The sequence below is a fragment of the Amborella trichopoda genome, chromosome 3 (assembly GCF_054954075.1).
Source record: "Amborella trichopoda isolate Santa Cruz 75 chromosome 3, AtrichopodaSantaCruz75HAP2 v2.0, whole genome shotgun sequence".
Taxonomy (NCBI): domain Eukaryota; kingdom Viridiplantae; phylum Streptophyta; class Magnoliopsida; order Amborellales; family Amborellaceae; genus Amborella; species Amborella trichopoda.
In genome coordinates, this window is record NC_142338.1 from 28,242,880 (window position 1) to 28,259,016 (window position 16,137).

Genomic DNA, 16,137 nt, shown 5'->3' on the forward strand with positions numbered 1-16,137 from the left:
CAACCTCAATTTATTGCGCGAGAAGGTAGTTAGAGTAGCAACCCCTGAATTAAACTTCTAAGACAATAATACCTTATGACCCTCCCGGATCAAGTGTTTCAAGTGATGGGAAAGACGATCAATGAAGTATAACGAGAAGTCCAGATGGCTATGCGTGGATGAAGAAATGGATGTGAATGAGGGATGACCAATGCGCGTTAGAGCACGGGTGGATAAGTACGTGTCAAAGAGCAGGTGGACGGGTACGCATTAAAGCACTAGTGGACGGGTGCACGTTAAAGCGTGGGTGAACGAATGCATGTTAAAGCTTGGGTGGACGAATACGCATTAAGGCGCAAGTGGACAGATGTGCGTTAAGGCGCAGGTGGACGGGTGCGCATTAAAGCGCAGGTGGACGGGTGCGCGTTTAGGCGCAGGTGAACGAATGCGCATTAAAGCACGGGTGGACAAGTGCACGTTAAAGCGCAGGTGGACGGGTGCGTGTTAAGGTGCAGGTGGACGGGTGCACGTTAAAGCGCCAGTGGAGCACGTTAAAGTGCAGGTGGAAGCAAAGAGGGAATAAGGCATGCCCTAGGTGCGGTTCAGTGACCTCAGGCGACAAAGAATGACAGAGGAAAGAGAGTGGACTTATGGTACATGTGTGCCCAGGTGCACCTCTATGAATCCTCTCTTTGAGGCACGTGAGAGAGAAGGTTTGGGTGAAATGTGGTGTATGAGATGCGGTTAAGGAAATGGGTTAAGCTGGAACAGGGAATGGGTCGCGGTTTATGATGGTCTAGGGGTATTTCTCACTCTAGGAAAATTGTTTCTCTCTCCTCTCTTGTTGGTCTTGAACTCACAAATGAAAGCAAAGCAATTATGCAAGGCACTGCAAATGCTAAGCTATTATTAGAATTCAAAGACCAACTTTCCAATTTTTCGAACATTTCTCAACAAGTGACAGGGGTTTTTTTATATAAAGCAACCACTAAGTAAGGGTAGAATGTTCAAAAGTACCCCAAATTGTCAAAAAATACAATTAATGAGTTAAAATACTCATCCTAAATAATGAACCAAATGACCAAACTACCCTTAAATACTTTTCAACAAATGACAAAATCATACCACCATGAAGGGCCCCTTGCCATGGCTAGTCTTCGAGAGCTTTCAAGATGAAACATACAAAAGCTTTCAATCGTATAAATGTGATGAAGGATGTGGGAGCCGGTCAAACATGATTATTATTTTTATTGATGCTTATTTGCATTATTGCTTTGTTCAGTTTCTAGATAAAATGGTATGTTCAGTCTAAATCAGTATCTCTAGCTAATGAAGACTATATCAAGGCTCCGAAGACTTTAGTATGTGTTGCAACCTCTATTTGAAAAAATGCCAATCTGCATCGAAATCGGTGGAAATCAATCCAATTCTTGTGCAGAGATTTTTAAGAATGGGCGATAAAAGAGTCCCTAACTCAGCCAATTGTCTGCCAAAAAAATAACACCATGTCTTATGTGCTTCTGCCCCTGGAATTGCAGAGTCAGTACCAGTCCGAGCTGAGACTCATGTGAAGTCCGCTAGTTTTAAATCGCTGGTATTGACCAATGTAACATACATGCATCCTCCAGACTGAAGGATGAATTTTGTTGGCCTCACTCTATGTGATTACATATACAGCCCATTCCACCATCTCCTCAATTGGGGATGGATGGTGGAAATGATCCATGCCCCTCTCTCTCCCACTCCAACAACTGATTTCCAGCATCATTCTACAATGATTGTGGAGGAAATAGGTATAAATTACGAGTAATCGACCATCCAAAAACTCAGAAACCACACAATATTTAAGTACATTTTTAGCCTGAAGTATGACCTAGAAAAGATTAATGGGTACATCAGAGACAAAAGCTACAACCTTTTTTTTTTCCATTTTGAAAACAACGAAAACTACTCTTATGCCATAATCCGAGCAGATCTCAGGTAAAGGCTATCCACCACCTTGCTGATATTAGAAATGGTCTCCAGAGTAGCTGGATATATAGCATCAGGCTTTGGATTGTCAAATATTATGAGGCACCCTGCACCTTGGTCCAAAGTCCCTGCAAATTTCTTATCCAAAATCATTTGAGAAAGCTTCCTCTCTACATGGTCCACAGGTAAGCCTATGAGTTCAGCTATATGGTGCATCTCAACCCTTGAGAAAGGCTCAATAAGCCTGCAAAGGTTTTGTTCAAGGAGAGTATCATAGAGTGAAGAAAGATGCCTGTGTACTATTGGGTCTTCCTCCTGCTGAGCTTAGTAGTTGCTCAGAGCAGTCTCGAAATTCTTAAGTGAGCGCTTGGAATGGGCATCTGCCACTGCTTTCATGGCATCTAGTTCCACACCGACATAAAGAAGGCCTGCCTTGGAAGAGATTATTCTAGCAACATCATCAGCCTGGGACAGGAGTATGAGGATCATCAGTCAAATCAGGGACCAATATTTATACACACACATACACATCTCTCTGAATAATGGAAAATAAATAGAATGTGACACTTAAATTTTCTTGCTACTCATTAACCAAATTTTTTAAAATCTCTCCCTCTATAAAATATGATACCAAGAATCTCGTTACTTTAAAAAACTCTTAGTTTTGTTGTATAAATCCAATGATAAAGTTGCCAAAAAAATCACGTCCATCTCTCATTAAAACAATATCCTTTTTATTTAAATCTTGATTTTAAAAAAGACCAAATATCATGGAGAAGAATAAGGAGTGAATGACAAGAGAAGGGAAATTTATAAAACCACATGAAAAATATCAACTATTTAATGTTTCACCCATTTATCCTAAAATCTCAGCTATCCTAACCCATGAATATATGTCTTTTCATGGACTTTTTGAAATTAAATAAAAAGAAATGGGTGAGATGTTAAATAGCTCAGCTATTGGATGTTTTTTTATTCTTTTATCTACTAATTATGCCTATCAAAATTGGGAACCATAAAAAATATGAATTTCTATAATAGTATTCAGCTTCTACAATCAAAAGAAATGGGTGAGATGTTAAATAGTATCATCTACTTGGTGCTTTTTTATGCTTTTACATGCTAATTATGCCTATCAAAATTGGGCATCAAAAATCTGAATTTCTACAACAGTATTTAGCTTATACAAGAAAAGGATACTCGAGCAAAAAACAACTAGAAAAGGATAGAAAACTAAACAGCCATAAAAAAAAATTTGAATGAATTAAATGAAATAAAAAAAAAATTTGTTTTCAATTAAATATTTTTAATTTTATTTTCATCCTATCTCGCAATGAGCACTGTGCAAGGAATGTGCCATTAGCAACTAGATTATAGCTGGATCACATAGAGTGATGCATGTAGCTTACAAATAGCAAACTACTTTTCAACTCAACTGTCAATAGATGGTTGAGACGATGTTTTTCCGCAAAGTACATGAGACTTGAAACAGATATTTCTCTGTAAAGCAGAAATCGAGTGGAGGATAGTTCATTCACATCAACTATCCATTCTCATGTAGCTTTTACTGATAGAAAACCAGAAGGCATAACAATATATGTTTCCCATATGGATCTATCCACATCATAAATTAGTTAGGAGTAACAAAGTTATGGGAAACTCAATCTCTGTGTCAGTCAAAAGGATCTGAGCATGGTTCTAAATTTTCCAAATTTGGGCCTCTCTTAGGGAGTGGACAGAACACCAGCCACACTCCTTTATGCCCCAGAGTTGACCAGAACTAAACCAAAAAAACAAATAAATTCATTTCGTCCATTATTAATATGATCCCAGTCCTTAATAAACAATGGCATACGGTTAGTTTCATTAAAATCATTGAGAAGTTCAGGATACATGTAACAAATGGTTCAAAATATTGGTTTAGGGTTTCAAGTCATTTACGGTTTTCTCAATTGGTTCAAATTTACCAATTTTTGGTTAGGGGCTTCAGAAGTTCTGTTTAGTAATAACCGTACCTGGTTCACCATGATCTTGCATAACAGCATGTACTTGAGGCTGAACACTGCCCTTGGATCCTCCAAAGCATTGAAAGCCTCAAAAGCCTCGAAGAAGTAACTGTACGCAGTCTTGTAATCCTTCTCCTCAGCATGAAGGACCCACTCTGCAAATCTATTGTGCCCTGCTGAGCCGGAGGCACATATATGGCATTAGCCGCTGTTCTGGCAGCTGTCAATGCAGCCTTTTCCTTTGGCAAATTCCTCAATGAGAAATGGAGCTTGCTCTCCAAGAGGTCTATATCAACAAGAAGAAGCTTATCATCTAGCCTTCTAACCTCCTTAACAAGTGAAGAAATAAGTGTCAGAGCTTCCGAGTACTCCTTGTTTCCATTAAGAGTGAAGCAAGCCTTGCCTCAACTCTCTGTCTAAGAAAGGTCCTCTTCTCGGCTCGGGTCCATTCCACCATCTCTCAACAAAGAGATATTTGAAGCTCAGAGGTGTTGGGGATTTTAGAAACTGCATCTAGAATACCTCTCACTATCTTTGCAGTTTTTGCTTTGGGGATAACAGAGAAGAAGGGCCTCAGTTGAGTGAGAAGGCTTCGAAGCTCTTCAGCTCTCTTCTCTTGTCGAAGAAGGTCTGAGAGGTTAGATACGGCTTGCTCTTTGACATGGCGAGCTTCTGGGGAGGAAGAAGGGTTCGCAATGATGCAATAAAGGATAGAGATGGACTCAGATGGGTCCTTGGCTTCTAAAGCCTGAGCTATTGAATCTGTGGTAGGTGGGAGAACTCCTGAAGACACAGCAAAAGACATGGCTAACCACCTGGATGTCCAGTACCATTGACAGAAAAGTTCAAAGATTAGATTTGTCAATGCTTCAAGAAGAAAGAACACCTTACCTGTCAAGGGAAAGTGTTAATAAGAGCTTGCATTGATTAAAGACATGCTACTATTTTTCAGTTCAGGTAATCACAACTTAACAAGCATGACTATAGGAAGTACAAAACTACAGTAAGGGCACTTTTAAATGAGCTCAGTCAAAACCAAGCTCATGTACAGGTCGTCTCAATATAAATCCATCCATTTAAAGGCAGCAGGTAAAGATGGTTCTAAGCCCATCTGCAGATACCTAATTAACAAGTTTACATAACTCATATATTTCCTTTATTTACATAGCATAATGGAGAGCACCTTGAAAAACAATTTAGAGACTCCTGTGGAGTACAAATTATTAATTTTTTTTCTTAAATTAGAGTGCGGTTTAAATTTAATCATAGAGTGATAAAGCTTGAACACTTAATATTCAAAATATTCTCAATATTGTGACTGTTTACCTCATTTATGTTCAGTTGAAAAATCCAAGTATGGGTATCTGATCCATTTGCACCAAATTATGACATTGAGGTTTACATTCATAAATACCTAATGTTGCCACCCAAAAGGGTCTGCTAGTTAACCCTGTGAGGCTGAACATTAATATAGGTTCAAGTAGAGTACACGGAAAAGAAGAATTATTTTCTCTTTCAAACCAGGGGTATTGGTTATGATTTAACAGAAAATAAAGCCCCAAAACCCAAACTGATGTAATGGAGGGAGACTAATAGGATTGTAACAAATGGACAGTATATGTTTCAGTTGCAAATTTGCAGAAGCTTTGCTTGTGAATGTGTAATTGAAAGGCAGCTGAATCTGGTCTGCTACGTTTCAGAATGTAAAGGTTATATGCCACACAATGTTGCTACTTTCGCAGATAGAAACAGTTATGTCATCTACATTTAAGTTAGCAACAGTGAGCAAAACATTGGAAAGTTAAAGAAACAGCCAACAGTACATTAACTAGGAATGAAAATAAAATGAGAATGCAGAGAACTAAGTGCACGAATAATATCTCGTTCTAACTGGAGAGAGATTCATGCAGCATTCAGTATTAAGATCTCAAAAACGAATGACATTGGAGGGAAATATTTGGAAAACAGGTATCACATCCATTTTTCATGAGAAATTAAACTTAAAATGATAAATACAGATCAGCATTGTCAGTTTAAAGGGATCATGAGTGGAGAGATGGTCTTTATGTCAAGCATTAGGAAATGATTTAAGAAAATTGCGAAACTACAAAACACTGAATAGTATGGAATTTCAAGAAGAGAATACTGATTATTGATATTTCTCACCCTTTAGGTGCTGATTTTTTCATAGAGTACAAAGATCTAAGGGCCTTATAGAGCATAGGAGAATCTATGTGTTAAGATGGGACATTATATTCTAACATACGTGCAGATGGAAGGTTGTGAGGAAGTGTCAGGATAAACAGTGTTCTTATTCTCTCCTATCTCAGGACATAGTCAGAGATTGAGGGGATACATTAGCATCAATAGAATCCTATTTGATAAGATCTGTTGCTCCAAAAAAGGAGCACGGAAGACAACTTCATTGCCAAGCTCACATATCTTGTTTGTTTGAAATCGAATTTTTAGAAAATTTAGCTAAATGAAGCAGGAGAATAAAAGGGTATCTCTTTTAGGAAGAAGATAAGCTTTTTGAAAAGAGAAAGTATAAGATGAGACCAGTTTCCTTTGACACAAGGAGGTCACACTTATTCCTAGCCATCAAATGTGAAATCGACTGGCTAAGCGTGTGCTATTGATTATGCACAATGCTCAATAAAAAATTTCTCGAATTTTGTGTGTTGTTCTTAGTGTCCAAATTTCAAATCTATTTGCTAGAGATGACCGTGACCTTCTTGTACAAAAAATAGATGGACACATAGCATACATTCCCTTTTGAAAAAAGGCCTATGTTAATGGAAGGAGGCATCTCCAAGACGCGAGGTGAGATTGGGAACTCATGGATGTTTAAATCTCAAAGGAAGATGTAGATTGAAAACTAATGAAATAGGAGAGGAATGGAAGATTTTAGTCAAACAAAATACAAGGCAGGATAGAACTATATGATGTGAATTGGGAACAAGAATTTGGAGGGCTTTCACACATTTGGTGCTGACACCTAGAGCCCTGCTAAGTAGAAGGTGGCAAATGCAAGAAAATTTGTTTCTGGAAGGTGTGTTGCAACTATGACTCCTCCTTAGGAACATTCTTTCACATCTCAAGATCATAAATTGGGATACAACAAGAGTGTTTCCAATACAAAAAAGCATAATTATTTGATGGGAAAGTCCTAGTTACGGTGCTCATAAGATTCACAGAGAAGAGGGCGTCCTCCTACTTGATACATTGGATACGGTTTAAATCATAGAGAGAAGCACATTTAATCAACTGATCTTTTGGACCGAGAGGGTGCTAAATTCCATGCATCTAGCGAGGCTGGCATTCTTTATATGGAATGAGTACTAAAAATAACCCAAAGAGGGAGGGTTTGTCTGTTGTATAGCATCTCTTTCTTAGGGAGGAGGCATCAAACATAAATTGATCCATTATGGTTCTATTTTATAGGAGGATCTAGATTACTCCAGGGGATACTTTAAAACCCAAGGCTGACTACGGACAAATCTGGCAAAGGGGTTATTTGGTGGATTTGGAGATCCAGATGAGAGAACAAAGGAAATATCTCAAGTGTTTTTTTTTTGAGAAAATATTTCAGGTGTTATTCCTCTCCATTATATGAAGATATTCTTTTAATAGATACTCCTTGGAGAATCTGGAAGGTCAAGATTGTGGAATTTCATTGAGGGAGCTTGATAAACCAATAAAAAGTAAGGACGAAGGGCGTAGTGAAATTGATTGCTAGATCAGTCTCATTGCTTGATTGTTTTGTCCGTCAACCCAGAGATCAGAAATTTTGTTTCCAAATGCATTATTGATTGTATTAAGCTTCATTTGAATGGTTGTAGCAAAAAAAATCATGGTTCATTAATTATAGGCAGGGCTTTCTGGGTGTGGTTCATCAACTATAGGCAGGGCTTTCTGGGTGATAGCATAGAGCATAATTAGCAGGTCCATGGAGACACAAAACATTGGATGAAATACAACAGAAAATTTAACCGTTTGTTTGGCTGTGGCGTGTGTTTGTGTCAATTTCCACATTGAATTCCATCAAAAAGTGCCATTTCCCGTTTTGGTGAAAACCAGTATTTTCTAATTTTCAACTCACAAATTGGCAGTGTTTGGGGTGCACATGCACTCCAAAATGAAGGTAAAATGTGGCAACCAAAGATAACACTGAAACCCGCTCTGGCCGTCACCTAGAAAACCGTGCCAATAGTGTCGAAAGTCAAAACATGTGTTGCTGAGGCCGATAGAGGCAAATAAGCTAGGATAGAAAGGCTCCATTTTGTTGCAATTGAGCACAATTTTCATAGTTTTTGGTGGTATCACATGGATAAACTAAAAAAAAGATATTTGTAAGGAAACTGAACTTTTTGAGGAGATGTTTGAAATGATTGATGTGAAATAGTAGATTAATGCAAATATGGGGAAGAAAATCAGGAGTCAGTATGAAGGCAAACAAAGGCATCAATACTGATCAATTGACAATACAGCAGCAACAGCAATTGCATTTCTTCAGAGGCAAAGCCAAAGGACAATATTCTTAGTCATGTTTTTTCCTTAGTATAATGTTTGATTGACATTCAAGATCTGTGTGTTAATAAGTCTATAATCTACGTAACTCCCTCCCTCAAACTATAAAAAAATAAAAAATCCTAACACCACGTAAATTTATAATACATTTACAGTGTCCAAATGATAACTATGCATTTTGAATAATGTTCTTTCTTTGCATCTGAAATATAAAAACAGGGAAATTAACCCAAAAGGTCTTAAAAATATAACAAACAGGAAAGGGAAAACTTCTTAGACTACAACATTTAAACAAACAAACTATTGCAGTTATAAAATAAGCATGAGACATGCAGAGGAAACATATTACAACCAACATGGATACATTGACTTTTCTATTGTCAGAATGAAATAAATAAGAAATAGAGCTTGCTCTTTTATATATCAACCAAAATAAATAAAAAACAATAAGACCAAAAAGGTTCTGTTAGTATTTCTTAGAATGCTAATTTTTAGATAGATACTGGAGAGCATAGGAAAGGAAACCTTAAAAGGTATATAAAATGGAAATCTTCAATCTTTGTATTATGCTCCCATAAGGAGAAACCAGATTAATACAAACAGAGAACAAATTTACAAAAATGCATAAAAGAAGCATACTGAGATTAGTAACACAAACATGTGGGTTATTTGATCTCCTTCAATTTCTAATGCAAAGAAAAATTGAAAGAGGGAAAAGTTTAGGTATTAATTACAGCATAATAAGCTCTGAATCTTCTTACTACACAAAAGGAAGTTTTTCAAAAAATAACAAGACCAACGTTACCATGTCCATTCCTTCCTATTCTTCTTCACAAAAGTAGAACAAATGTAGTTCAACAAAAAAAAAAAATCAAAAAACAAAACCCAAACAAAAAAAAAGGATGCCAGGCAACCAAAATTTCATCCCTTGATTACCAAGGAAAGAAACTGAGTACAGAAACACACAAATGAAGAATATGAAGGGAAAAAAAAAACTCTCAAAACACACATACTGCTTATTGGAAGTTCCCAAGTGTTGTAGTTCAATTCATTCAAAAGAACCCTCGATACAGTATGAAATCCCCTAAAGCAAAGTTTTCCTTTTTAAAAAAATTCTTCAGAAACCACCACAGAACCTTCTCTTCAAAAACCACTAGGGAAATCAGATCCAGAAATCGAACAAATCTTTCTTAATTGTTGGGAAAAAATAAATAAATAGAAGCTTTGAATAAATCAGAAATCTAATTTCAAAAAGAGCAGAGATCTGGTTTGACATGAAACGCCATATAATTAGTGGCTATAGTAGACCCAGACCTAAAAGCCCTAAACCCCAAATCATGGCATCATTCTTACTTTCATGCCAAGGAGATATGATATCATACTTTTATTGTTGCTATAGAAGGAAACGAACAGGAAAATAAAAAAAAGTATCATAAACTGAGAAAGCCCCAACAAATAGTCACTGGCGAGAGATGCGCGCACAGTGATTGTACGCAATCCCAAATCACATTTCAATTCTAAAATTTATAATTACATAAGCCAAAAAAACAAAACAAAGGACCTACATTAGAGATAAGGGGGGAAGAACACAGCAATAGGGTTGCTCTTATCTTTGTTCCTACAGTAAAGAAGAAACCTAAAAGAATAAAATTGCAGGGAAGCGAAACGGAATACCTCTTTCGTAAGCTTGAAGTTTTGAACAATGGAAGCCAGGAAGCTAAATATTTATATTGGGACTGAACAAAATATATTGCTTCTCACTTCTCAGAGAGAGAGAGAGTTGATAGTGGAGAAAGAGGAGGCGGGTTTTAAAAGGAGAAGAGCATGGTGGGGTGATGAAGAAAAGGAAAAGGTGAACGAGTTGTGTTTATGAGGACGGAAAGACAAAAATCTTAAAAATGGTAAAGTTCCAAGTAAATGAGTAAAGAGCAAACTAAATGAGTAAAGAGCACGTATACTATACTCCCTCGGGAGTAAAGTTTACTGAGGATATTTTCAATATAAAGTTTACTGATGGCTAATGGCTAGATGATATTCTTGAAACAAATCGAAATTTGAGTTTTTTTTTCACACTTAAATCTCACCCTCTAAATATTAGATGGTTTATGTTCAACTTTGAGACTTCTTTTTTTTTTTTTTAAGTGCTTAGAGGCTGCAATTACCAAAAAAAGATTATTTGAAGTTAATCTATGTTATGTTTGACAATTGGAACTTAAGTTATTGAGCATCCCGAATTCTAACCCACACATATAATTCCAAGTTCGGTTAATATTTTTTTTAAGATGTGAGAAACCTGTCATCCTCAAAATTTGGGATCGTGGCCCTCCCACTCTCCCCATGGAGAGCGAAGCTTTAGGAGCGTGGATCACACCCCGTGGGAAAATCGTTCTCCCGTCACTTCGCGCACAACCTCTCTTGTTGATTTTGTTTTCCCTCTCTTCCCTCTCCAACTGCACCCAAAGCCCTCAAACCCATATACCCAAGCGTCTCTGTTCATCTCTCTTCCCCTTCTCTATTGTCTTTGATCTCACATAAAAAAAGCAGTGATTTGAGGGTTTTGGAACACATAAGTATGGATCTCAAGCTTGCTTTATGACGTATTTCTATATTTTTGCACAGTTTTGATGTTATTTTCATGCTTGTTTGTTTACTTCACCTCTGTCTCTGTAAATTTTAGGTCAATCTCTCACTCTCATCCAATGAAGTCCTATGGAATGAAGTCTTATGGACCTGAGTTTGGGGGTGAGTTTGAGCATGGGTTCAGAGGTGGGTTTGAGCATTGGTTCGGGGGTGGGTTTGAGTGGGCTTGTGAAAGGAGCCGACGTGTGATTTGGGATGGTTTTGTTGCGCTGCTATAATTTTTCCATTCTTGATTTGGCCCATTTGATCGAAAGATTATTGTTTTCTTGTAGGGCTCGATATGGAGATCATTTTGATACCAACTTTGAGCCATGAATCATGTTTTTAAGCCATTATTATGAGACTTGAATTTTGGTACCAACTTTGAGCCATGAATCATGTTTTTAAGCCATTATTATGAGACTTGAATTTTGGATGAATCTTGAAAACTTCAAATTCGATTGTGTGCTCGTTCCTTGATATTGCTTCGTGATTTCTTCATCATAGAGCACTGAGCATGCCGTCACAATCATGTTGCAACGAATGTAGCTTGATTCCGTGTTCGGATGAGGATTTGTCATCTTGAGTTTTTGACTGGAATCTTGAATCCGGTGGCCGGAATTTACAGCAGCTTTGACACCTTTGTTTGTGCAATACAATCGTTCATTGTACGCGATGTTTGGACGAGAGATAGCCTCAGACCTCACGCACCTAATGCAATTGGTTTCGTGGCGATCGGGTATGTTAGGGTCGTGATCTGGTTGCTCGAACAAGAAGTGCTACTGCTGAATTTTCTGTAACTTCCTTCATGGATCAAAGACTTTCATTTAGTTTTTCTCTCTACTCGGGCGTCATCCCGAGGCGTGCCATATATTGAATTGTTCGTCGCAATGAGACGAACATGCTCACCAAATTTGGAAGCGATCCGACTTGGAACAAGTGAGATATAAACCTCGAAAGTGACTGCCCATGATTGTAAAACACAGCCTCCTTTAATGGTGTTTTAGTGCAGGGTGGCCACACGGGAATAGTGTACGGCCTAGCCCTTTTTAGTCTTTTACCCATAACTTTGTCTTGGAGTGCCCGATTAAGCCAAAATTTGATCTATAAGGGTTTTTTATCGTGCCAGATCTAATGGCGGTGGTTTCATAGCTGTTTGACACACCAACAATATAACTTTAGTTATGAGGTCCATTTCAAGGTGTTAAATACTGATTTCGCTGAAATTGTTTCTTTATTTTCACTGCCTTAGACATGTCTGATCGCGATGAAACTTGGCAAGCGGTCTTTTGAAGTGCTTGATGAAGATCGTGACAAGTTATGGGGCCATTTTGAGACTGTAAGGAATATCCACTATTTTGTAGACTTTAATGTCCTGCTTCTGACCAGGGACCAAGGTGCTGAAAAATACGTTCAAACAAGGATAATTAAAACCAAGAAAAACATCATATAACTCATTAATAAAGCCTTATTTCAAAGCAGGTAAGTTAGGACCATAAGCATTCACCAAACCCCAAGAAAAACCAACAAAAGGGCCATTTAAAACCCCCAAGAAAAAATCTGTCTCTCACAACTAAACTAAATCATTGCAAAAACTGAGGGTCCCACAAAATCCAAAGAACTCCATAAGCACCAATAGAGTTTATAACCAGAAAATTAATAGCACCTAGTTCCCAAACATCCCTTACCCCAAAGACATTAGAGCTAAGCAATTTGGTCTCTTTAAGAGTCAAAACAACATGTTTGTACTTAAAAACAAAAAATAGGACGTCCCTTTTATGCTTGGGATCACCCAAACCTTTAACATTTCAAGAAATAAAATTCATTTAAATTGGGGGTTTAGAAGATGAACCTTGACCTTCCACACAAGGTCCAAAGATCACCTCCTCAAGCATCAATGCTTCCTTCAACACATCACTCTCAACATCTTCAAATACAACAAACTTAGTATCTGCATGATGGACTTCAAACGACAAATACTCACTGCTCAGGTCCACAGGCTGGTTCCATCAACTTGATGGCCTTAGAAGAAGCACCATCATTAAGGTCGAACTTTGCTGTAATTCTAGCAAATGAATGACAGGGTTTAACAGACCCTTTGACCTTCTTCACAGCCAACATCTTCTTGGCAGGGGTCTGCACCATCTTCTTCTACTCCTTTTTATCGTCCTTCTCCACCATCTCTTTAATTATCTCTTCCTTTTTGGTAGTCTTCATCTCCTCAAGAACAACCCCAATGGGGACATTGAAATCAGCCCCCAGATCCCCAATCATTGTCTTGACTCTGCCATCATCAACCTCCTCAATATCCTCAGCCTTCCCTTTACCGCTTATCCATCACTTCCTCACCATCTCTAACCTCGGACAATTCAACTTCCCCTGAGACTTTCGAAGCATAGATTGAAAAATAAGAGAGGAGCAGGGGGTGTTGGAAAGGGTGATCCACAACATTTAGTGGCTCTCCAATAGAACCATCCACCAATGCAGAGTAGGGTCAATCAAACCCTCTATTCCATCCTGCATAGCTAAAGCCTCAGCCTACTCAATCTCTTGGACAGGGTCGAGAACCACTATGGCTAATGGGTCAATCAACAATGGATCATACCTGTACCTTTGACAATAAGCTTGTCCCCTAATAGCACGACACTTAGCCGAAAGAGGATACATCTTGATCGACACTGACACCACTAAAACTAGCCTCCAAATCTTCCCCCAACTATGGCTCAATAGCAAAGAACAATCCACACCCACAACATGAAGGACCAGGTGTTGTACGTCATTTTTGACGTACCTACATCTCTGACACAAATAAGAAGAGAGCCAGTGACAACCTAGTCTTGCTGGTGCCCGAGATGTTGCCAGACCAAGGGAACACTACAAAATAAGCCTAACACTAGGCAACCTTGGAGAAAGTGCCATCACGCCACAAAGAAACCTTACAACTATAGCCATATGCTAGGGACTTCAAAACAGTACCAGACCACTGCTGTTATATTTCGAATGTCGAAAAACCCTAGTGTAACAATCCTAAAATTTCAAAAAAAAAAAGAAGGAGAAAATATGCTTTTAAATAGGTGATGTTCTGTTTGAATATGATGGTCCTTGAGGACCATCACTATTTTCAAAAGATTTGCCTTTGCCTTTACTTTTTTTTCTTTTGCCTGCTTTTGCCTCCTGCTGCTTGCAGCTGGCAACGTCCTTTAGCGGACGTGGTTTTCGTACGATAAAAGTCTGCTTTTAACGCGACACCTCAGGTATGAGGTAGAGCGTAATAAAACAATATAATAATACGTTATAAGAATTTAAATAGGGGATGTGAGCACTCCCACCCTAAAACAAAATTTTGAGATCTCTCTCTGGTCGAAACACAGTGAACTTCTCTCTCGAACTGAATTTTTTTATCGGAAGCTCCCTCTCAAATAATTGTGGGTAAGTGACATCGTCTTTCTGAAAAATAGTCTATTTTTAATAAATAGTGATATTTCCGTCTAGGATCTTTATTTTATCAGTTTTGTGTGTAAGTGACCTCATTGTCTCGAAAAATAATCCATTCTTTTTAAAAATAAAATGAAATAATTATTTCTGCTTATTAGCATGAATTTTAGACGCGATACATTTTATGCGCACGTGACCTCATTATCTTGAAAAATAATCTTTTTAATAAAAATTGTGATATTTTATCTATGTTAGAAATTTTGAATGCTGTAAATTAGAAAAATAAATTTATTTATTTTTCTTGTCTATTGTTAGAAATAAATGTGATATTTATGCTTTTAGTAAAATTGTAATATTTCTTTCTACTATTTTGAATATTTAGACATTGTAAAATTCATGTGCAAATGACTACCTTATTATTTAAAAATTGACATTTTTGAAATTGATTATAGTATTGTTGTGAAACGTTTATTTGTGAATTGATATTTCATAAATTGTGATAATTCCGTATTCTTGAATTTTTATAAGAGTTTTTCTATACATATTAAATTGGCAATTATGCTAGAATGCCTTTACAAACTGCTACCTTTCTAAATTTGAGCCCAAAATATTTGATTGGTTATTTTTGAAATATTATAGAGAGTGACTGTTATTAATGGTTTAAGTGAAATTCATATTAATGGTTTCAGTGATATGTTGAGTACATGATATTGCTGCTTTCGAATGTTTAAAGAGATTTATAAATAATTTAAGTATGCAAGTGGACTCATCCGGTTCGCCGGTGAGGTATAAGTTGAACTATCTGGGACGCCGGTAGGGATTAAGTGGACTCATCCGGTACGCCGGTGAGGTATAAGTGGACCTGCAGGGATTAAGTGGACCTATCTGGGACGCCGATAGGGATTAAGTGGACCCATCAAGACGCTGATGGGGTATATAGGTGACCTACTTGGGACGCCAGTAGGTTATTTTGTGAAATCCTTTGAATTATGTACTGTCGTTAAAAGTGTTATAAGCATTTCAATTACTCGGATTAGACTTAATTATGCATTTATTGAAAGTGAAACTGTTGATGCATTTCGGTTAATAGATCTCATTTTGGAAAATATTGATATCTTTCAATCATGATTATTTTTAGGATTATGATGATCACTTACTGAGTAGCCAAACTCATCAAACTGTGGTAAACATTTTTTTTAGGATAACTGCGGATTCATTTTGAGTGATAGTCAAGATCAACCTTGGAAGATACTGTTGTTGTACTAGCTTTCTTTATTTACTTTGTAAGACCTCGCCACTATAAATTTGTCCTATCAATAGATGTATATATGTTTTGTCTGTCACATCTCAGGAATAACAGTATTGTAAATTCTTGGGGTGTGACAATTACGGTATCAGAGCAATAGGTTTAAGATCCTTAGGAAATTTAAAAAGAATGTACTTAAAATCACATTTATTGTGTGTACAGACCGGGATAAAGTCAAGATCCAGAATGGCTGAAGCCAATATGGAAGGAATTCACAAAGCCTTGGAAAATATGGTTGCTCTAATGCAACATCAGATGGAAAATAACAATCCACCCAGGCAGTCAGTGAAC

The 16,137-nt window shown here is 37.4% G+C and overlaps 1 pseudogene across 3 annotated transcripts; it reads right to left on the reverse strand.

The window, feature by feature from the left end:
- Positions 1 to 1,757: 1,757 nt before the first annotated feature.
- On the reverse strand, positions 1,758 to 10,399 carry LOC18430668 (26S proteasome non-ATPase regulatory subunit 11 homolog pseudogene; annotated as a pseudogene). 3 transcript variants are annotated; one of them, XR_016052361.1, is made up of 3 exons: positions 10,161 to 10,399; positions 3,966 to 4,739; positions 1,758 to 2,415 (listed from the first exon to the last, which is right to left on the reverse strand). The product of XR_016052361.1 is annotated as a 26S proteasome non-ATPase regulatory subunit 11 homolog pseudogene, transcript variant X3 (transcript). The 3 variants fall into 3 exon arrangements; XR_016052359.1 differs by having other exon boundaries at positions 3,966 to 4,771; positions 10,161 to 10,389; XR_016052358.1 differs by lacking the exon at positions 10,161 to 10,399 and having other exon boundaries at positions 3,966 to 4,347.
- Between the last annotated feature and the right edge of the window lie 5,738 nt (positions 10,400 to 16,137).